The following is a 24811-nucleotide window of genomic DNA, read 5'->3' on the forward strand; positions in this document are numbered from 1 at the left end:
CACACACACACACACACACACACACAGCTGAACCAAATGAGCGTATGAAGGTAGCTTCATGCTCAGTCCTCCGGGGCAACAGCAGCTGCTTCGCTCTATGATCTTGTCGTCTGTACTGATCTCATATGATAACCTTTGACCTCTCCTGAGGGACTTTTATACCTCAAATGATCTCAGAGGTTTCACAAAAATAACACACACACACACACACACACACACACTAGAGAGGAAGGGATCGGGACTAATTCATTTTAGACTTTATGCTACCATGTTTTTTTCTTCAAAGTGAGTCTATAATTCCTACTTTGTTATCATATGGTATGTGTCTTTGTGCATCCAAACCAACCAACATATCAAGTCATGACAAATGATAGCTTATGTACACATGTTAGGTTTTCCCCCCTTTTCCCTCTTAAACATACACACGCACAGCTGTTCAGGGACCAGCCACAAGGAAGAGAGGGAAAAGCAGCCAAAAGAAGGGGGGGGGTTGCCCCCAAAAAAAAAAAAAAAACGTGTCCGTCCCCACACAAACAAAAAAAAAAACAAAAACAAAAACACAAACAAAACAAACACACACACACCCCCCACCCACACACACACACAGCCACACACACACACACACACACACACACACACACACACACACACACACACACACACACACACACACAAACACTAAGACCTGAGGGTTACATTAGCATTAGTGCTGCCCTTCAACAGCATTGTGGAAGATGCTAGTTTATGTTTTACTAGCGAGCAAGTGATCCTGGGCTAACGAGCTGTAAGACAACGGCATTTACAGTAAAGCTCTATTTCCAATTTTACAGTAATGAGAGCTGCTGTAACAGTGACAAGCATAGGTTAAATGGTCACACATACTACATACTAGTGCTAACTGTGGTAGTATCAAGCCATGCAGATGGGTTTGGTATTGTGGTGAGGCTTTGAGATCTCACCTGCACCACCCCAATTTAATGTAGGTTAAGCATTGAAATATTACTATTGAGGGTTATTTGTGACATTATATTACATTTGAATGGTCAAAATTGGTGCAGCAGAGGGCGAGATATCCTGACTTTTATTTAGTCAAGTTCCAAATGCCCTGGATCCTTCACTTCCCATAATGCAACTTGATAGCATCATTCCTTATGCTGCATTCATGTGGCTTGACTCATTTTCCCAACCTTTACAAAGCTACTCCAGAGCCACAGAAGACATTACACAACTGTTTTCACGGGCTAAGTACTCCCTGTGACTAGTAAATCACCTTTGACGTATCAAATTGCCAGAGTGCCCTACTCAAAAAATTCAAAACATTCAACATGTGTATTTCCATAAAAAATGAGTGCACCCCAAAATCCAATCCAATCCATATCTCTTCTACTACTCCCACGCTCCCGGGACGGCACAATATTCCACATGATAGTGGATGAATCCAAATGAAAAGGTAATGTGACTTTTCTGCCAAAGGTACCTGCATGGCTGTATGCAGTAAAGTTAGAGGTAAGTTGTAAAGCCCCTGTAGTAGCCACTGCGCACTCCTCCTGCTAAAAAGTCCTTGAGCGAGACACTGGATCCCTCTCAGCTTGAGGGCTGCTGACCCTGAGGTGCAGCCCTGCAAATTTTCCACCCCGCAGGGATCAATGGGTATCACATCTGATTATTACTATTTACAAGGTGCAGTGACTCGGGCTTGACTTTATTTTAAAGGTGTAGAATTTCACGAGGTGACCTTGTTGGAGAAAAAAACACAAAAAAACAACAACAACTGGACAGGCGGTCGAGTGGAGGCTGTGCCGGTAACAGCTGCAGTCCAATACAGAAATGTAACATCTGCAGCTGTCACTGTGGTACAGCTCAAGGACAAAGACTTTATGTTTATAATGATTTGAGGATTTGCTCAAGAGTAGGACAGGGAAGTGCTACCATGAAACACACTGTGGAGAGCTACTGTATAAATCATGAGGGGTGTGCGGGGGGAGGGGGAAGAAAAAGCGTGGTTTTAAGTTCTAAGAAATCCTTGAGGGGCCGTTCTGGGCGATCTAAGAAATCTGTTCATTTTCCAGGAAGGCTGTTTGCTTACGTCTGAGGCTTTATCTCTGAAATCCTCAAAATCAATCTGAGATATAAGGATTGAAATTATTTTTTCACAGTGCCTCCTCGCCTGGCGCTTCGCTGCTCCACCCTTCCACTTTATGCCATTTGGTGAAGCCAGAGATCCCCAAGAGCAGAGACATTTTTTCATACTAGGGGTTAGACGGGTACATGAAGGCAATATTGGGAAGTCATGTCATCCACAGCCAACAAGACAGAGGTTCCTAGCAGCGTAAAACAATTCTATATAAGCTGCAGAGATGAGTGTATGACAGTTACAAATAGTCTATTGGAGTCCTACATGAACACACTGTTATATTTGTGTTTTGTCTGTGCTCTTCTCACAGGTTTGAAGAAGGCTGGTGAGTCACAAATATTTCATGATATATAAATACTTATAGAATACTTAAGACTTTTTTATGAGGTTGTCAGATCCTGGTCATTTTGACTAAATGATTGCTGCCGTGATAACTTCATGTCTAGAGTCCTGTGCCTCAAACTATTGAATCTACTCAAAACGGACTTCCTGGATCCTTACTTTCCTCCCCAGTATTCTGTAATTATATATTTATTTAAAATGACAGCTATGGTTTAGTGAAATCACCACATTGATTTACTGTAATTTACTTCTAATCCTTCTCTTTGCCTTTTTGAGCAGTGAACCCCAAAAATAATGTCATTAGCATTCAATGTGCTTCCAAACTCTGTAAGATGCTTATTTTCATTTAAACCACAACATGAATTTATGTTACATACTGTTATGTTATATTAAAATGTTACATGGTGCAATTTGTTGTTATTTATAACCAAAAGCAGTTGGGTGTGTGATAAGCCGAGTTGATGACTTGGAGGTTGGAGCTCAATATGAGCAGCGGGTGAACATGGCGCCGCATCAGTGTGAATCAAACGCTTCTTATTTTATGGGAGCCTTGAGACGAAAAATATCACAGCTTGTGTCTGCGCCCGCCCAAAGACTCTTGCTCTTATCGCTCTCTCCCTGCAGTCTCCCTACAATCCTCATTACTTTAATCTGAAGTGCACCTCACTGACTCCCCCACCTCCTCCTCCTCCTCTCCACTGGGCTTTTCCTCTCTCCATCACTCTATCTTCCAACCCTTTATCTTTACAGTAAAGGTAGTCAGGGCTCTCTGGCTAGTTTCCCTACGGTGCTTTATAGACATCTGCCCCACCCTGTTCCTGGACCTGTTAGAGATGTAGAGAAAGAGAGAATCAAACAAGTGTATGTCTATACTGAACATGTATGTTAATGTACGTGTGCACAGCTGTCTATGTTCGCATGTGTGTGTGTGTGTGTGTTTGTGCATGACTGTGTCTGAGAGTGTGTCTGGATCATTACTTGTCTCCAGGGTAGGCTCCCTGTGGACCCACAGATACAGGCTTTATCTTGCCCTAAATGACCCCCCAGAGAGAGTGATCAGAGAGCGGCGGAGAGGGGGAGAACACAGGGAGAAAATGGGGCGAGTGAAGGACCGGGTGAGAGGAGAATGAAAGGGGGAAAGCGGGGGAGGAGAGGGAGAACAGAGATAAAGATGAGATCCAACGAAAGACAAGCAGAGAACAAGAGAACATGGAAAGAGAAAATGAAAGAGGCCTGAGTGTGTTTATAGATAAAAGCCTTTTAGATCATTTGTTACCGGCAACTGCCTTAAGCCAAATCCAGGGAGAGACAGAAAACATCTGCGGGCCAATGTTACCTTTTGCGAAGTCAAATGACAAGCACATCTTGTGTGTTTTTTTCTCCTTGCATATAAACATACTTCACATAGTCTACAGCTTAATACCTTCACTGGGATGTATTGTGTTTTGCCTCAACAACATTTTTGTGATAAGGTCTAACCCCCTCCATGCACACATTTCCAATGTTGTTAGCATGCTAATATTTGCTAGTACACCTGAGGCTGATGGGGATGTCATCAGTTTTGCAGGTATTTGGTCATATATTAAACAAACTCAAATTTTGACCTGATGATGGATATTATAAAAGGTGTTTTACAGGGACCATAATTGTTTCTACAAAATTTCACGGCAAATCTTCCCATTAGTTGTTGAGATATTTCAATAAAAAATAATATTGTATATATCAACTTCGTGGTGGTGCAGGAGGAAAAACCAGGGGATCACCAAAGGTCATAGGGTTTATCCTCTGGGGACCATGAATGTTCATGCCAATCCATCCAATAGTTAAAATTACATTAACCTTTGCAGTACCTGGAATCAATATTGTGTTGTGGAAATGATGAAGGCTTTATTATCAGCAAGAGAAAATCAATTCCATATAGAAGTACCTTAATAATTTGTAAGCAACAGAAGTGACCACAATTTTCTCCAGACAGGCCTTTACACTTTGTCGATCATCTGAGAGACTACAGAATGCCTCAATCGCCAGTGAAAAATAAAAAAGCAATTTCGATCATAAGCACTCTTAAACTGCTTTGGTTTGGGCGAGGTGTGTGTGTGTGTGTGTGTGTGTGTGTGTGTGTGTGTGTGTGTGTGTGTGTGTGTGTGTGTGTGTGTGTTTATGTGTACAGTTAAATCCAGCAGAGGGTGATGTGTGAATGTTCAGGGGGAAGCACTCTTTCAAAATATCACTCCCTGCTCTTTATTTATCTGCATTTATATTCTCATCAGGGAACTCAATGTGCTTTTGCAACTCAGCTGTTAATTTACATAAGACGCAGGCTTCCTCCTCGCCAAATAAATTTGATGTTCCGAGGCGAAGCACGAAAAGCACTTGCTGTAGACGAAATCACAGCTTCCTGCCAGTCTGACTGTTCCGACCTGCAGAGTTCACACCAGCTGAGCTAACCAGGGTGTTGCACACACGTTGCCTTTGTTGCTCCTGTTACAGAAACGTAATTGTAGGTTTTTCACAAAGCCCCCTGTGCCGCTGCTCTGTGCTTAAGCTCGGCGCCAATTACTAGCGCAGCGCCGAGGGAGCTGAGCAATCCAGCAGGTTTGTTTGGACCACAGCCTATTTCACGTTCCTGCTTTTATTGGATGACAATTAATTCTGCTGCAGTTTTTTACCCTCCTCCCTAAAGATAAAAGAGAAGGCCTCACTTCATCAGCATGACAAACGAGCATGATTTATGAATCTAAACACGCCAACTTCTCTCAGACTTACTGTATGTTTTCAGCAGTACACCCTTACCAAAAAAGAAATCCTGCATGACCCCCACCGGGAGTATCTCAACCAGGAGAGCTTTGATTCTGCCAGAACCAGAGCAGAAAACCAAAAGAGCTGCATGCACACCGCAATTAAGCAAAGACGCTGTCACGATTGGAGACAGGCGGAACATTAAAGACTCCTCAGCACCACAGCGGAAAATGTACAAGCTTGTATAAAAAGCTTGTCGGCTTTCATTAGTGAGTTGCAAATGCTTCTGAGGTGGACGGACAGACAGGGTGGTCTGTGGTAATTAGTAATAAAAGACCTACAGAATGGATGCAGAGGCATGGAGGGCAAGTACTCGATCAGTGACACCGAGTAATTAAGGATGCACTAATGTCATCAAATAGAATCAATCACAGCAGGCCTGCCCATGTGGTAAATACATATAGATTTTTCCAAACTTATTGATCACATCTAGGCTCCATATACGTAGATGCAACCGTAGTGGGCCCTGTTCCCCTTTTATTACATCCATTGTTACGCCTGCACAAATAACTAAATCAGTAAAGTAAACACATGCATCTCTGTTGTAGGGAAATCAGTAATGACGTGTTAGGAAAGTCTGCACAGCCTGAACTCTCAGCATATTTCAGCCCTCTATTCTGTGTGAAGCGTTCACCATGAAGATTTAGTACATTATTTCTTTCGGTTCATTTTTCATTGTTACAAAAGTGGAAAGCCATCTGGGCCCCATACACTGAAAAAGGATTTCTGTATTACACTAATATATAGGTGCTAGCCCCGTCTGAAATAGCAGAATAAAGCTTTAGACTCTTGAAACACAAGATTAGAAGCTGCTATCACTTTCAAATTGACTGACTGGTCTTAATACAGGCAGTTAAATAGTAACTCTATAAGTTATTAAACTTTTCTGATGCTGCTGAAGCTTTATTTGCATCAGTAATGTTTATAGTAAAATGGATGAAAACATTACAGTAAACTGATCATATCTCAATAGTCTGCATGCATAGCTCCCGGCTGCTGTTCCGCTCCTGGCTATTGTAAATCATTGTAATTTCTTTTTTGCTCCTGTCTTTCTTTTTCTCTATTTCGTAGCCTAGTTTTTTTTTTTTAATGACATGATTGCTTCACCTGAAGTCCTCAGCATCATTGAAGGCCTCCTCGATAGCAGCAGTGAAGGTTAAGATAACACATACATTAACAACTGTACATGCATGCTTATCTTAGATGATCAGATTCCTACAGTTAGGATATTTACAGCTGGTACTGTAGCAGCCATAAGGTGACTGAAATTACTAAACCTGGAGCAGAAACCAACAGGTCCGTACTTTAATTAGTACTTCTGTGCAAAAATGATTGCGTTCATGGTATGTTGAGGTGCTATGTGTGGAAAACAATATCGACCACATTGCAAAGCAGTTACATAGCAATGGCAGGGAAATAACATTCAATAGACAAGACCTGACCTTGGAAAAAGATGCCATCACCCCTGACGCTGAACCCTAACCCATGCCTGCTTTACGACCACATTGCTGCATTTACAACCAAAACAGGCTAATGAGCTGATAAACCCCCATGCAAGCAGCAATAAGCAAGATCAATACACGCTGGATCAATATAACATCGCTCTGATAGTGGAAATCCTGCAAGCAATTAGACAGCGCTTGAGAAGGCGGCATCTTCGTTCGTACCCAATTATGATTGGGTCAAATGGGCTTAAGTGGGTGTCTAGTTTGTTGATTATCGTTGAGGCAAGTTAATCACCCCGTCTATCATACTAATAGAAGAGAGGTCCCTGGTTAATTCTGGTTGCGTCTGCGGTGATAATTGGGAAATTTAAAAGCAAATAAACCATAATATTGCGGTAGGTGTTTTAGGACAACGTCCGGAGTATTTAGTGAGAGTAATACGCAGAGTGGATGTCCAGTTTTGATTAGACCTGGCAAATTGAGGTGTTTCACTGAGGACTGGCAGTGAATATGTATCAAAGACAAAGACAAAACATTTAAGAAGCGAATGAGAGAGTTGAAGCCAGTTTGAGCTGAACTCATTTTCAATCATTAATGTTTAAACGGTTGTATTTTAAAATTTTAAAGCACACACATGTTGTGTTTTTGTTGTGGTAGTTTAAGCTGTGTCTGGTAATAATAAGTAAAACAAAAGTGTGTATTGCACGGCTGGGATGGTGCCCATTAGGAAAGATAATTCATTTTTGTGTTTAATTTAATACTGTATAAATTCACTTGAAGTCATATTAAAGTGTGTAAAAATATATATTTATAAACTAATTTATTTGCTCATTTCAAATAGTTAAAAATAATCCATTAAGCTTTCTGACTCTAAATTACGCTTTGTGTTGGGCCAATAAAGGGTGCACTGCATGTGCACCCTTTATTGGCCGGTCGCCACTGATAAACAGTCCCTCTGCTATGAATACCACAGGCAAGATGGCTTGTTGTGACTATGTCACTCACTCCCATGTGGCTGCACTGGCTTCAGGGCTCAGCTCTGGCATTCAGCGCAGCAGAGAGGTCAAAGGAGTCAAACTGCTGAACTGGACTATTCTGGTGTCGGCTCCAACTGTCACTTCTGGACCACAGCAGAACAGAATTGAAACGATAGATTCCAAATTGCAAATTCTTCACAGAGTGTCAGTTGTGCTTTGTGTCAGGGCGAAGCCTCCAGATAGCTGACCGATCTGAACACAGAGCTGAAGAGCCAGAGTCTGAATAATTAACCACAATGGAATAATAAACACGCTGTTCTCACAAGTTCTCCCTTAATTCTAAAAATGTCAAAAGCAGATGGCACGCTGCCTGCGGCAAACCTTTGGTGTAGAGCGACGAGAGAGGCGAGAATGGAGATAGACGAAAAAAAGGAAAGGAAGGCAAGATAAATATGTTAAGGAGGTTGTTTTTTTGCCAGGAGCAGGACGAAGGATGAATGGCTGACCCACGTTTTATTTGTGGATCCTTAAAATGTATGAGCATATGAATTGAAGTAAATGAGCTGAGACCAAACAGAGTTGCATAAAAATAAAATATAAAACTGCAATGAAAATATAACTGTCTTTGCTTCTATTTACAGTTATAGATCATGCTGGAGGTGATGTAGTAGATAGTGTATATTTGAATGTATCACTGCATCACTGAAGACAGTGAAGGAAGCACCAAAATAGGTAGAAAAACAGCTATTCGGATCGCAGTTGCAGGGGGGTCGGACTGGGGGGAAAAAGGGGATTGAGTACCCAGGGCCCTCATGTGAGGAGGGCCCAAAAAGACGCTAGAATAGAAAATGCCTTTCTACAGGGCCCAGAATTTTGTGCCCCGCCCCTGCGCAGTTGATCGCACAGATAAGCAGAGGTGGGAGTCACACAAGAAAGTCGCAAGAAAGTCTCAAGTCTTAACCTTTTAGTCGCAAGCAAGTCTCAAGTCACTGTGGTGAGAATCAAGCAAGTCAAGTCGAGTCCCTGCTATAAGTCAAGCAAGTCAAAAGTCAAGTCATACAAAAAATGACCGTTAATGTTAATGTTAGCTAAAAGACATATTCACGTACCTTTGTTTGAGTTGCTTGAAATGATGGTGGAAGTTGGATGTTGTGGTTCTCGTGTCTGTAATCTTTGGAGTTGCAATCCTTGCACACCGCTTTTCTTTTTTTTCAACGAGCATCGACTACAAACTCCATAAATCCGAATTTCACTATTTTGGGGCATAATGGAAGGTTGCCTAGCAACTTGGCAGGATGGTGCGTATAGCACAAAGATGTTCCAAAAAACAAAACGCAATTTCTCAATACCTTAAAAAAGAATACGGCCTGGCTATTACATTGACTAAGTCAAGTCCTTTCAAGTCATCTGTCTCAAGTCAAAGTCAAGTCTCAAGTCTTGAATACCAAGTCAAAGTCAAGTCGAGTCATTTATCAATGTAAGTGAAGCAAGTCTCAGGTCCTCAAATTGGCGACTCGCGTCCCCCACCTCTGCAGATAAGAGAAAAAGAGAGAAATGTGTTGAACTAAGAGAAAAATAGGTCGTTGAAAGTTGCAGAAACGCCAGACGTGGAACAATTGTGGCAGTCCACATAGTTTCTTTTCCCTGTTTGACAGCAAAAAAACCTACTGCTGTGACTGGTGAGCTCTAGTCTATCCATTTGTTATCATGGTTAAATGCCTTCAACATTTAAGTTTAAGTTGACTACATGTAAGTCATTTGCTCGCCTCCTTCAGTGGAAACAGTGTAAAGCTTTGTAGTAACTCAGTGAGGTTTAAATAAAGCTATGTTGCTCTGACCATGACCAAGTAAAACAAATATTGGCAAATATTGAAATTGTGTTTTTCCTATGGTCTTCCACTTTAATTCTTTGCATGTTCAACCATATTAGCATGGCAGACTTTATATTTCGTCACATGTTAAAGCTGAATGCATGTGGCTGTAGCAAGAGTGATTCTTCGTACATAAAGGGTTTGGATGGTGGTTTCTTTTTCTATGCTAACCAAAAAAGAAAATTATCAAAAAACAAGCAAAAGTGTAAGGAATGCATTAAATAGCCACAAATCAAGAAAAAGCTGCACATGACGCTCAAAACACAACACATCTTTTGGCCGCATTGCATCCTGGTCTCCAAATGACAAAATGTGCATACTGTAATGCAAGTGCACCTTTTCTTTTAAAGCTGTAGTCTTGCTCAGACTACCTTGGCAGAAAACACGTTGGCTGTTTCAGGGATCAAACATTAGGAGAACCTAACCACTTGGCCAGCTTATAGCACCATTATACAGAGCAGTTATGCACAGAGACAGACAAACCCACAGAGGGGAAAAGGAATATTGGGTTGAGGCCAGACGGGGCAGGTGAGGCGGCAGTAACAGCGATCGCCCTCCCGCCGCTGGGGGAAGCTGTGTAAGACTGTAATCAGATTCCACATGCCGCTCGAACATCCTTTGCAGTCAGTCGGCCAAACTGATACTGAAGTGTTTCAGGAAAATTAAAAGAAATGGTGTTTTTGAGAATAAGAGTGTGTGTGAATAGGTGAGGGTATGAACATGTTGGGACCTGTTTTTATGTGCATATTTACATATGTGTACGTCCATGCCTGTGTATGAGTATAAGCCTGTGTACTTGTGCATGCAGTGTATGTGTTTGTGTGTACAGGTAGTGTGAGGGTAGGCCAATGTGTAAAATTTGACTACTTGCACACCTGTATTTGCTGTGATTCTGTGCCATGTTTGCTTTTGTGTGTGTGTGTGTGTGTGTGTGTGTGTTCTTGCTCTTCTGTCTTTGTCAGGACCAAGGGAGGCTAATTTAGAAAAAAAAAGACATTTTGGCCAGTCCTCTTCGAAGGGCAGTTTGAGGGTATAACTTTTTTTTTTAGGGTTAAGCTTAAATTTAGCTTAGTTAATTTAGGTTAGTCACGCATTTCCAGACCTAACTCCACAGTGCTGTGTCAGCCCTGGAGTATGGTTTGGCTAATTACACTGCCTAATTATTCTAGGATAGGAACAAAAACACTTTGGCTCATTTGCATTTCTTTAAACCAATCACAACCGTCCTGGGCGGCGCTAAGCCCCGTAGCAAAGGTAGCGAGAAGGGGGGGACATGTGGCGGGTGAGAGACGCACCTGATATCAGGCTTCATCCCAGCAACATGTACGGTAAGTGGTCAAAGTTGAAGCGGTGAAGGATGGAAGTACAACCACATGTTTCTGTGTGTGTACATGTGTTCTGCTCTCTGGGATCGTGCTGTTAGGAAGCAGCCAGGCTCTTTGTAATGGCCTGATAGACGCTCCAGCCAGAACACGGATTAATCAAGGGGCTAGACTAGAACCCCCAGGGGAGGGCGCCCTCTGCACCTCCCCTCCACCCAACACACACACACACACACACACACACACACACACACACACACACACACACACACACACACACACACACACACACACACACACATTTAACACAGACTCTGGTGTGAATAAATGGCAAGTGCACATACAGAGCCAAGCAGCCCTCATAAACTCACAATCACAAGCTTTTACACATACACACTGGTAAGCATGCCCCAGGAACACACACAGACAGACACACTCTGCAGGTTCAAAACATTCCTGTCTGCCCCAGCGGGTTTAAAGTTCTTCAGAGGAAACACCTTTAGCACTTAACGGAGGCTTTTACTCGCCTGCCTGGGCAGCTCAACACACTCATTAAATTCCTCCTGTTTATTAGATCAAACATATAATTTCATAATGAAAAGGTGTGTGGGGCAAACTGAGGAAATGAAAGAAAACAGCACAAAAATCTAATTCAAAAGCATTAGTCAATCATGTTTGTGCAGCCTTTAATCAAAGTTAAAGTCCTTAAAGGAGTGTAAAAACAACAATAAAACAAATAATACAAGTATCTTAAAATAAGCTATTCTGGTGTATTGCTCTTTTGGTAAAATTAACAACACAAAGGTTTTGAGGTAAAATCCTTTTATTGCATGAACAAATCTTAAGAGTCCCATATTGTAAAAAGTGAGATTTGAAGCCAGTCTAGGTGCTATATAAAAACTGGGAAAGTATGAAAATGCTTAATCCACAGAGAAATACACACAGCCCAAATTCATAAACGGTGCCTTCAAACAAGCCGTACTGTTGTGATGTCACAACTACACTATATATAGGTAGAAAGTGCCATTACAGTCATTCCCTGGCTGCAATGGCAGTGCACAGATGCAGTGAGCATAGATGCGGAAGAACCGACAACGCTGACCAATCACTGGGCTTTTCCCAAAGGGGGCTGGCACTAAAAATGCCAAAAAAAAACATGTAAACATGTTCTGGTAGAATATTGCAATAAAAAGGAAGCTCAGTTCAAAGACAGACAAATACACTATTAAAACCAGACAACTATGACAAAGTACCTTATCATTTACTACCCTTCTTTTTTTTAAAGTCAGTGGTGTTGTGCATTTTGTCGAACCCAGATCTTCCTGATGAAGCCCTTCGCGGAACACTGGCGCTGAAAAGTGATATTCAGTTTGGAGTATCTGGTTTCTAGATTATTTTGTGCAACAGATTCTATAGATAACGTATTGAATGGCTCGTTGTTGCAGACCCTGGAGTTGATAGCCTTACTGACCAGTCTCATTTGTTCTCCTAGACAATTAGCTTTGTTTGATGTGGCTTTCTTTGTGGTAAATAAGCATTGTCTTTCTCTCCTCAGAGGGATTTGTGTTTCCTCAAGGTTCATGAGAACAGCACCACTAGGAGGGCAACGCCACAATGTAAATACAACAACCAACTTTTTCAATCAGATCTGTGATCAACACCAGGATACACCAACTGTACCTTCTTATTTCACTTTAACCCTAATGTGCCTTATTATAGGAACAGTTATGTGAAAAATGGTATAACCATTAATAAATCATCATAAATTGATTGGCACAAATGACATTTATTCAATATTGTCAATCTCACTACGAGGCCCGTTTAGAAGTTTTGCAGGGATTTCGATTAAATCATGATCTTCCTAGCTTGCCTAGTTGATGTGGTCATCTTAACCCTTTAAAAAAAAAAGTCAGGGTCAAACTTTGGATTTTGTCTGAGTGGTGAACTAGAGAGGATTCTGCCACAGAGAAGTTTGTCCAACCCTAACAACAACCACCAAACTGAGATGCTCTCAGTATTACTAATAAATAATGCATTTCATGTTGTGTGGAACAGCAGGGCCATCCAGATACAGGACTTTGCTCCCATAATCTTCCTTCCCAGTCCATTTTAATCCAGGGTCTGCTGGAATCTAGCTGTCGGACATCTACGAGTAGATGAAAACCTTCCCACCAAGGGCAGCTTCCTGGAGCCGGGCCCAGACCCTGACAAAACCCTCGTCCATCTGTCTTCATCTGGCACCAGAGGCCACAGTCAGATCCACGGCTAACAAGTGCCATCACAATAAAAGCCTTTTTAATTTTTGACCAGGGATAAAGACCCTTTTAGAATAAATTGTCATTGTTTGAAAAAAAATTTTAAGCCTGTGCCTCCTCATTAACATTTGAGAACAAGTCTGGCTGATGTCTCTTATTCAGCTGGAGGCTGATGGGCTCTCCGGGGGATCGATTGGTGACAGCAAGAGGGGATGAGAGGGACTTTACAACCTCACACACTCCCTCTATATATGCATTACCCCTCATCTACCCTCTAATCTGAAATACAGTAGCATTTTTGTATGTGCATGCACGAGCACGCCTGCAAAATCAATTTGGTCCCAAGCCACAATGAGACAAAATGCACCTTTGCACTAATGCATCCAAGTGGTTGAAAGTTGGCCAGAGTTTAATGTTTGTTTGCGTGTGTGCTTTTATGCTTCTGCAAGGAGCAGGAGCCAGCATGAACCCAACAGGGGATCAAGTGGATGGCGTGTGTGCATGCATTTGTGTGTGTTTGTGTGTGTGTGTGTGTGTGTGTGTGTGTGTGTGTGTGTGTGTGTGTGTGTGTGTGTGTGTGTGTGTGTGTGTGTGTGTGTGTGTGTGTGTGTGCAGGATAGCCGGGGTCAAACCAAGAGGTTTGTTAACATGGAGCATTCATCTAGCTTGGGCTCGCATCCATAAATAAATGCAAGCACACACACACACACACACACACACACTCAGTTCTCTGAGGCGAGCTGAGATGCCCGCAAGTAAATGTTTAATCACAAGCGCTCTAATCACTCAGGTCCATCTTAAACACCAGTCACAACCTCCAGTAATACACATCAAGAAGACCTGCTGATCCTCCTGCACCCCCCAAACGTGTGCACCTTTACAGCACTATACAGAGAAGAAGAAAGACGCTATTCTTTATCTGAGCTCTTTTATGACTTTCTGCTTGCTGGTGTTCGTTGTTTTTTCTGAGAGCAAGTTCTCATGACTGAGAGTCTGAGCTCTGCAGTACTTGACTGTTCCTTTCATTTAAAGCTTTTCTGCTACTGTTGTGTTTTCTGTTGCTCTTCTTCTCCCAAAATCACCATCAGGTGGGGTTTTGCCTATTGTCATTTCTCGTCATCATAGTAAGAATGTCATCTTAGTTAGAAAGATTAAATAACGTGTCATGGTGAATTACCAGACTCTGATTCTGGTGCAACTATGATTTATTATTTCACAAAAAGAATTGCTAATACTAATACTAATTTCGACATTTCGGAAAAGTGATTGGAAGGAGACCTGTGACGCATCCCAGAAACAAACAGCAAACACTAACTTAAAACTACTCCAATATAATTGACAGATGCAGGCATACACAACTCCTGTCAAATTAAATAAATATAACAGTAATATACCTGACCTTTGTTTTAAATGCAATGAGGCTAAAAAGAACATTGATGTACTGTGTCTAGGAGTGTGACCAAATTAAAACATTCTGGAGGGAGGTGATCAATAAAACCATGTCCATCTTGTCTGTGAACATTACACTTGACCGTAAGATGATATTGCTGCACCTGTATCCAACAAATCTAAATCTGCAAATGTATTGATTTTGCTATTGTACAGGCAAAAGGACTACAGCTCTCACCTACAATCGGTGCTTGGATCAAGAACATGGCACCATGTATGTCCATGGAGAGATTAACATGTATATAAAAAACTAATTGGGGGTGTATGAGAAAATCTGGAAACCATTTGACCAGTAAAAAAAAAAAAAAAAAGGAGACATAGGGGAGCTTCTACAGAGGGTAAATGTGGGACAGGATACGTCAAATTCAATAAGTGGTGAACCCCAGAAGGAGTGGAGTGTGACAGCAGAGGTGCAATTCTTGTTTGTTTTTGTATTTGTGCGTATCATGGCTTTGCTGGAGGTGCCAATGTTTTCTGTTTCGTTCTGTACATGTGATACTGTCATATCATTTGCTTTTTCTTTTTTAGCTGTTATAGTACAACAGAGGTTATGAGAGAAATGTTGTTGTGGGTTGTTCCGAGGCAAATTCAGCAAACTAAGTGACTTAGGGCAATTGGAGGAATTTATGTAACATACCAACATTTCTGAGTCTTTCTGCTTCCGGGGAAGCTGTAAACAGTGCTGCTTTTTTGGCTCAGGGCCTGACCATATTCAGGGACATTGTACTGTGCTGCAAGTAGCCACAGAGCTGTATATTATAGTCTGATATTGTATAAATAAAACTCCTTTCCCAGAGCTTCTCCCTTTAAAGGGCGCCCTCAGTCTGAAAAGACTCTTCTGATGAGGTTTAACACAACGATTCAGTATATCTTAGCACAACACACTTTATCATATTGACTTTTTTCAAGACACTTTGTGTATGTATGTGTGTGTGTGTGTGTGTGTGTGTGTGCGCCCCCCCCCACCCGCCTCCATTGTTATTCCCTGCATTGCTATTCTCCAAACAGAGCACACATTCATCATTCGGTCTTGTGCCTTTCTTGTGTACATGGCCAGGGAAAAAAAGGAACCTTTTCAGGTCTGTGCTTGTAAATGACCTGCCGCAAAAGGGTTTATTAAGTCACCTCCCCTCCCTTCTCCTAACCTACTTCCTGAAGACACAGAGGAGGAGAGGGACAGACACAAAGAAAGGAAACAGATAGACAGAAAGACAGGACAGTAGCGGGAATAGAGTACATTTGTCCTTCATCCAGATTATGCTCAAATAGAGCTACATCTAATGATTAATTTCGAAAAGTAATCAGGTCCACCCCATCTGTGGTCAAAACATCGTCATGACCACAAAATAATAACTTGGAACGAGATACGTCAGTGTACCCAGCACCTGCAAAGAATTTATGAATGGATGTGTGTGCCTTCTGATGGTTTGTTTAATAATAATAAAAAGAGCCATCACGGGTTTCCGATGTCTTCAAATTGCTTTTTTTGTCCAACTAACAGATGAAAAAAAACCAGATGATGCTCAATCAAACAAAGAAAAGGAGCAAATTCTCTCACATTTGAGAAGCTGGAAGCTTGATAAATGACTATGACATATGTTGTGTTGTCTGTCTGTGCTGGAAGCAGGACCCTTCCTCTGCTTAAAGGATGTTTTAGTTGACTTACTCTTTATTCAAACTGCAAAATGCAGATGCAGATTTTGTGCTATGTAAATAAGACTTGACTGTTGTCCATAATTTTCTGACGTTTGTCAAATCTATTCTTTTGCCTTATTTTGTCAGCATTATGCTCAATCCAGAGTTGATCAAACTCTGTTGAATCCTGTCAAACCACGTAGCCTACTGTATCTCCCTGCATTGGTTTTGTAGCTCTTCATTATCAATAACTAAAATGCTGCCAGTTTCATCCTGTCATCTGCTGCAAATACAAGCCTGGACATATTGACAAACTATCAAATTGATGGTAACACCAAACAGGGCAGATGGAGAAAAAAATTGCAGACAACAGAAAACCAATCAACTAATGGAGAGGAATCAAATATGCGTTATGGAAAATATTGAACAAACAGCATGCAACAATTAGGACCACTACATCCAATACAGCATTAATTGTTGACCCCCTCCTCCGGGTGCACAAAAAGGGTTCACGCTGATAATCCTGCGCGGTTAATCTTTACGTGCAGTTTAATTAATTTGCCGGCATAGGTGTTCACACACATAATCTGACTGAACAGGCGAAATTAATCATTTAGACAAGCCTCAGGCGCTCAATGAGACGATCACGATAAATACCCCCTGCCCCTCTTCCCTCATCATCCTTCTCAGCACACACGCGACGCTTGTAACGGGACATAAACAACATAAAAATCTCCTCAAGAGGTCTCACACCGCTAAATGTGGGCCAGATCAGATTAGATTTTGGGGACGTGCTGAACTAAATCACTCCGCCGCACATCTCCAAATGGCACACATGTCTGGCGGTGAATACATTTTCCTGAAGACAAAGTGTCATCGGTTCATTCATAATCCGCTTTTATTGAAACGCGGCTCGTCGGTGCGTATTTGACGGAGGAAGAAAGCGGAGCACCGGCACAACAGAAACAAACATAAACGCCTCAAAATGTTGCACACCGGCCCCGTTTTTTCCACATCAGACATGTCTACTACAACTCTACTGTGGGGATTAGAGGTGCCATGTAGGACAGGGATGCTGATATTACACAATGGGAACACACCGTCACCCACCTTTGTCATCTCGGAGCTGTGATGTGATGTGACGGTGATTTCTCCCCCTGCACGGGCTCCGTGTCCCGGCCAGCCGGCTGACTGCTGTCTGCCCCCGCTTTCCTCCTCTTCTTCTTCTTCTTCTTCCTTTCTTCTTCTTATTTATTTTCTTTATTTTTTTTCTTCAGGAAAGCCTCTGATTCTCCTCCTCCTCGCCTACAGCTGGCTCCCCTTCATCTGTTTGGTGATTGTTCAGGTGTCGCAGTCAGCGAGGCAGCAGATCTGCTGTCTGTCTGTCATCAGAGGCTCCTCGCGACTCCTCGTGCAACAAAACGGGAGACTGTCGCCTTTCTCTCTCTCTCTCTCTCTCTCTCTCTCTCTCTCTCTCTCTCTCTCTCTCTCTCTTTCTCTCTCTCTTTCTCTCCCTCTCTCCCTCTCTCTCTCTCTCTCTCTCTCTCTCTCTCTCTCTTTCTCTCCCTCTCTCTCTCTCTCTCTCTTTCTCTCCCTCTCTCAATCTCTATCTCTCTCGTTTTCTCTCCAGCCAATGCGCGCGCGTTTGTGCCTGTGATGCGGGGATGAGTAGCCTACTACTGGGCTTGCGCACGCACATAGCAATATGGTTTTACAATGCACACACACGCACATACTAACGGATTCTGATAATATAACTGTGTTCTATTTCTATAATATTTGCCTGACTAACTGTGATCCAGGTGATCTCCTGATAAGTTATTCCTATAATGACTCACAGTGAGTGAAGGCTCAATGTGAACGCTTAATGTTCTCTGTTTACACTTTATTCTAGTAGATCTTTTTTTTGTAGATCTAGATTATTGTGTGTACCTTATTTATTTTTTTATTTCACACTAACCTTCTGTTTCCCATGTCAATAAAGCCCTTTGAATTGAATGGAATTGAAGGCTTTAATACTGCTTGTGTCTTTATTGTGAGCTACATGTGTCTTGCTACTGTATGTAGCTTCAATACGAAAGCATCTGTCATGCAAATAAAGTTCATTTGAATCTGAACTGGAAGTTGATAGCTGACTGATATGTAAATTTACAGCAGGCCAGGGGCTCATTTAGTGATTAGTGGGCCCGAGGCAAAACCATGAATGGGCCCCCCCTCATGCATTATGTTAAACCTTCTCCTCACAGAGAATGTTATTGTAATTACTGAGGATACTGATTGTTATAATTGCAAGCTTTTGTCTCTGTTCCTACAAACTGTTTCCTGCTCCAAGTGTTTCTGGATTGTTATCCTCTAAAACTGATAAAAAAGAAATTGTGAGGATAAGATTATTTATTTTTGGGAGTACTCACAGCCTGTGAAAACCCACAAGTCCTCCAAATTGGTTTGTTACTGCCTTCCAGCATAACACATGCCCCCTATCGTCATGACGACATTGCCTTCAAAAACGCTGAAAGGTCCCATGACATGGTGCTCTTTGGATGCTTTTATATAGGCCTTAGTGATCCCCTAATACTGTATCTGAAGTATCTTTCCCAAAATTCAGTCTTGGTGCAGAATTACAGCCACTAGAGCCAGTCCCACAATGAGCTTTCCTTAGGATGTGCCATTTCTGTGTCTGTAGCTATTGAGGAGGAGGGGGCAAGGTGGAGGATGGGGGTGTGGCCTTGACATTAAGGCAACAAACAACAAACAATACTGTTTTTTCTCATACACTTTTTTCTGGGGAGTTCAGCCTTGTGAAAACAGTTGAATCTTTTTTAAAGGCTGAGAAAATAACCTTTGATGACCCTTGAAAGATGCATTTAGTTGTATTATGGGAAATGTAGGATCCAGTGTTTGTGTGCGTCTGCTTCTCCTGCTGCAGCATTGAATATTTGGTAATTTCTTTTTTTAAGATACATTTTTTTATAGTCTTTTTTTTTTTTTCAACGAACATACAGAACAGATAAACACAAATTGAACAAGAACAAAACCGTCTCCCACCCCCCACCCTCTGCGGTCCCGAGGAAAACAATACAAAAGGGAATCATACCTTGCCTATTCGCTCTCCTCTATTCCTTGTGACGCTGAGGTCATTAGGTCTGATACTTGTGCTGCTGCGCTTTTCCATAGGTCAATAGTCAATGATTTTGCTTTGTTAATCCTTGCTGTAGTGAGCTCAAGCATAACTATGTCCAGAAAATACGCCAACCACTGTTTTATACAAAGCGAGTGAGGGGTGGGGCAGCGTCGAGCTATCATTTTCTTGGTTGCAGTTAAGCCGGCTAGCCAAATTTTCCTCTGTCTCCCAGGTGTAATTTAGAGTCGTCATTAAGTAACAAAACAATTGGGTCAGTAGGAATTATACATCCTATCACATTAGATATTATTGACGTTGTTTTTTCCCAGAACTCGTGCACCTGTTCACATTCCCAGACCATGTGCAGGAAAGTTCCAGTTTGTTCAGGTTGGCAGAACGTGCAATAGGGAGAAGGAATGGCTTTAGAGACGTATCTCTTCTGAGGAGTCCAATAAGTCCTATGACATATGTTGAAGTGGATCTGCTGGTGATTTGGGTTCTTGGAACAGTGGGAAATGTCCTAAACTGTCTCCCAGTTAATTGCATTCCCCTCAGAGCTCAGCTCTTGCTCCCATTTCCTTGCCATTGGGAGCTCTGCTATGGACGCTTGCATCAGTTTAGTATAGATCTTGGACACTAATCTTCTCACAGGAAAATCAACAAACCATTTAATGACTGGGTGCGCCTCAAGACTGTTTCCCCATGGCACTCCATAACATTTTAGGGCAGATACAAAAGGAAGGATGTCCTGGGGACGGCACTTTGGTAATTTCTTGATGCTCACACACCCAAAATGTGTCTGTGCACACTGCAGGCCACCTAAATCCATTGTATTTTTCTCTATATTCTGTAGTATTACTCATCTACATTTATATTGACTATACTGTATAGGTTCATTTGACCCTATTTGTAAGCTTTTCTGTATATCATTTCTAAAGTTAGTCATAATAAGTTGCTGCAACTCAATAACAAGTTTTAAAAGACTTGCTCATTTTATTATTGTAGTTTTCTTACACAGTTCCAGTACAGACTTTTAATGAGTCACTGGTAGCCTACTTAAAAGACAATTTATAGCTGGTGACCTTATTGTGCTATCTGGTTTTTAAATCCCACTACTTTTTGATGTTATCTTTGTGTCGCTCTGTAATAGTTGTTTTTTTAACAAGGCTACGAATCCCTGCTGGATCATGACAGACAGATTGTTTTGAGTATATTCTGGGGCATACTGATTAAATGAGGTATTGTGTTTGGTAGCTACAGTGCAGCATATTGCGTCCTCCATATGGGTCAATTTTCCAGGGAGGAACGGGAGACTTTGATTAGGCATTGTAGTAGTTCAATCAAACTACTGAATAATAAGAGATAAGATGTGTGTGTGTGTGTGTGTGTGTGTGTGTGTGTGTGTGTGTGTGTGTGTGTGTGTGTGTGTGTGTGTGGGTGTGTGTGTGTGTGTGTGTTGGATGAGGGGGCTTGAATGTGCTGAGTTTAAGCATAGGTAATATTTGTGGTTGTAGAATGTGCAATATCTGGTAGGGTACTGGTGCAATATTTTTAATTTGATACGGTATTGTGCAGTAGTGCATTTGGGCATTATGCAGTACGTAAGTTATTGATCACAGCATGATTTAATGGGAAATGTGCAATATGGGTAGAATTAAGTGCAATATGAGGGGGAGGATGTGCTGTGGGTTCTTTCTCTTTCTTCTGTGAGTGTAGGGGAAGGTAGGGGGTCTTGTGTGAAGTTTATTGGATGTTTATTGAACGCATTTGGATGAGATAATGTGTGCTTATGTTTTATGTATGTTTACTGTATGTGTTTATGTGCGATGCGCCGCCATTTCTTGTTCCCTCAACTGCCCAAGACAAATTTATCCTATAGGAGACAATAAAGGCTTATCTTATCTTATCTTATCTTATCTTATCTTATCTTATCTTATCTTAATGTTGTCTCTTCTTCCTATTGATCCTCTCTGTGATGAGCTGTAGAGTTTGTCCAAAGCTTGTTAAACACCTCAGTGGCATTATAATTCATTATTTTTAGGCTGGTTTGTGGGTGAGCAGTAATGCATGACACCACTGTGCTGAATGGACTGGATTGGTTGGATGGATGGTTTTGTTTCCTCTCCCGCCTTTTTTCATGGCCTGCAGATGATTTAATTGGAAAATGCAAGGAGAGGTGTTTCTAAATTAGATTTTGTTTTCTTAGCAAATCTCATGTGTTCACTGTAGCTATAACACCCTATAATTACTTTTATTGACTTCATCCATACAGGAATCAGGCAAAAATGACATGAGGGAAAATGTAGAATCGACTGCACACCATCAAGAATTTGTTAAGGCTACTTTTATCCTGAAGTGCATTTACTTCTATGAGCTATCCGCAAGAGGAGTTTCACTCTTTTTTACATGTATTTTATTATCATTTGGCTTTCACTTGATCATAGCAGATACTCAGGATTTTGATTTGAAAGCTTCTTGCACTCTGTAATTGACAAAATAGCTTATTCAGTTTCTGCCAAAGCCAAAGCGAATGTCCATAATTTTTCCATTGAATGAATGCTACAGACCTGTCTTCTGTGTTTCGTCTAAAGTTCGGAAAAAGAAGTGAAACCAGGACAAAGTCACAGACCATGAATTTTTACAAACATGGCCCCTGCTCCCCGTATGCCTGCAGTAGGCGAGGGGCTCCGCTGCTAGACGCCGTCCTCCGGACACGCTTGGCTTCATCTTCCAATTGACCTGTCAGGGTGCAATCAGCGACATGGAGAGCACTCCGGCTGGGCTGTGACATTACTCTGACCTCTGCAGGGTCTGTCACACCCTAACAGGCCCCACGCCCCTCCTCTCAGGAGCTGAATAATTCAGCGTCATGAGGTTGTATGCGGTAAAGCAAGGCCAGTGTAAATGGTTTGATTCCCTTTGGGATCAGCCAAGCTATTCATTTGTTGTGAGGAACACTGAACATCAGTGCAAACTATGTATTTATAACTATTTTTATCCCTGAATTCCATTGCCACCACTGCAATCTATCAGGCTCCAGCAAAGACATGTTATTAAATAGAATTTTATTTCATATACTACTTGGACTTTTTTTGGATATTCTTAAAAAAGAAACTTTTGTGCTTTCATGTTTTGACATTCTTCATGGATCTTTTATGGTTCGACAAAGTTAAAATATAGCTAATTAGGGCTTATAAAACTTTTGGATAAACTCAAAGCTGCACAGCCAACTAAAAACAACAAAACTCAATTTCAAGGTAGAGATATGAAGTTTTAACCTGAAAGCAGTGATACTCTTGAAAACTCTGTTGTTGTTGTTGTTGTTGTTGTTGTTTTGACTATGTTTTACTTACCAAATGTATTAACAACAAAATTATTGAGTCATATTGATTCACAAAGGTCCCTGAAGAAGAACAATGCAAATTTAATTTGTGATGTAAATCTCAGTTGGAGTGCAAAATTCCCTAATGAATTTGACATGCAAATCTCTCAAGGACAACATCAAGTATAGAAATCAGAAACAAATTAAAAACTATAATGTGCAACATCTGATATTACCTGTCATACATTGTGGAATTTGTTTTGTATGATTATACACCTCACCACATTGGATCTCTGCATTGGCTTTAGTAGCTATTCTGGAGCTTTTGATCATATTACACGATCTTCCTCAGCAGACAGTTTGCCCAGTTGTCATAGAATGTTCAAATTAAAAATGTTCTGAACACTTTGAGGACCTCTCCCTCTCTCTGTTGGCTGAGGGTCAAAGTTCATTCAAGACCTTGGATACAGTGATTCATTAAACGACACTACAAGGTCCACTTAGTAGCTGCTATGGAGCTACTGGAATGGTAATAATTGGGGATTTTAAACTACTGTCCTAAATTCATTTTCAATCACAGGTCTTATAATTGATTACAAAGTCCACAAAGCACCATGTGGCCTAATTCTTTGACCTGCTTATCTAATATAATATCATTTAATACAGTAGGTCATCTGTGGTTACACTGAGGGTTAAAGCAAAAGTTGGTGAAGCTGTTGAAGAACACATTTGTTCATGATACACCTGTTGGGTCTCTGCGTTGGCTATAGCTATGCATTTCACTCCTTTTTGCATCTGTGTGAAGGATATTTCTTCCCCGCTCTAAAAACAAAGTTTTGCTCGCTTTGCTTCCTTGCATTAGTAGCTGAAACAAGAGCTGCTTCACCTTCTTCAAGTTTTAAATAAGAAAAATAAAAGAGTCCAGGTCAGTGCTAATAGTGTGGAGGGGGAGGAGGGCGGGGATAGTGCCTCATTTAGTTCAGATAAAACCTCTACTGTTCCAAACAGAGCTGTCAACACGTCCTGTCAGCGCGCTGCCCCCCCCCCCCAAAAACACAAAAAACCCCACACAAACAACACCCCCCCCACACAAACACACAAAAAAACAAACACAAAAAAAACACACACACACTACCAACACTAAAAAAAAAAAAAAAACTTCTTCTCTTTGCTCATCTTCTTCCTTTGGGCTTCTCCTCTTTCTTCCTCTTTCTCCCTCCATCCCTACTTTCCTCCTTTCTTTTCTCTCTCTGAATCTGCTGTGGACAATGTTCGTGTAGTGATTCGGTTTCACTCTGCTCTGTGGTCTCTTGTGTGTGTGTGTGTGTGTGTGTGTGTGTGTGTGTGTGTGTGTGTGTGTGTGTGTGTGTGTTAGTGAAATCCCCCTCCCCTGGGCTCAGGTGTCACCGCAGCTCTCCCTCCACTCCTTTGAACGGAGAGCTCAGCGCCAAGGATCAACATAAGGGCAAAGGTTTTAGACAGTTTACCATGTACAGAATAAATTTGCTGCTGCTGTGTGGACGATGTGTGTCAGAGGGAGAGCAAAACGCACACACAAGGTAGTGTTTTGAGCCTGGTGCACACTGTCTCAGCCCTCTCAAAGCCTGTGGTCATATTACTGAGCATGGGTCAAAGGTCAAAGCCAATGAGCCACCACAAACAGAAGAAGCTGTGTTCTAACTGAGCTGCCACTCTGCTGTCTTCTGTGTAAAACAGCGGCCTCTTGGTGTTGTTTTGACGCAACAACGGACACGTCTGTGAAGGTTCTCAGTCATCCAGGTCATAGTTATCCAACAAAGGGTTCAAATCAAGGGCAACTGGAGTTGGTTAAACGTGCTTTCGAAGACATTTTGTCTCTTATCCGAGAGACGACTTCAGTTCTGAATGAACGGTAGGGAAACTCAGCTATTTAACCTCTGCGGGGTCGTTGTCAAGATGATCGATGCCGCTTTGTTCGTCAGTGCTCCTGGCTGTTGTAACAACAGCTGTTATGGTCATTGGAGAAAGTCGAGGCCAAGTCTGAACGACCATCGTTGGCATTTTCACATAAGGCCAAATGTGAGCGTTTGTTTAGTTTCCTGGAAAGAGAAGAAAGGACAGTATTATAATTAAGGAATAAGTAGTGTTGCAGACCTCCTC

General features: G+C 41.7%; 1 protein-coding gene across 2 annotated transcripts in view; it reads right to left on the reverse strand.

The window, feature by feature from the left end:
* gal3st3 (galactose-3-O-sulfotransferase 3) overlaps window positions 1-17695 on the reverse strand; it is a 30760-nt gene extending 13065 nt beyond the window's left edge. Inside the window, exons 1-2 of one of the 2 annotated variants that reach the window (XM_039823233.1) lie at window positions 17340-17695; window positions 3455-3507 (exon numbers count right to left, since the gene is read on the reverse strand). The gene's annotated coding sequence lies outside the window, so the exon portion shown is untranslated. The remainder of the gene's footprint in view (window positions 1-3454; window positions 3508-17339) is intronic. The other variant, XM_039823232.1, reaches the window with a different exon arrangement.
* Window positions 17696-24811: the final 7116 nt, after the last annotated feature.

This window comes from Perca fluviatilis, chromosome 14, assembly GCF_010015445.1.
Source record: "Perca fluviatilis chromosome 14, GENO_Pfluv_1.0, whole genome shotgun sequence".
In the NCBI taxonomy this organism is placed as follows: Eukaryota; Metazoa; Chordata; class Actinopteri; order Perciformes; family Percidae; genus Perca; species Perca fluviatilis.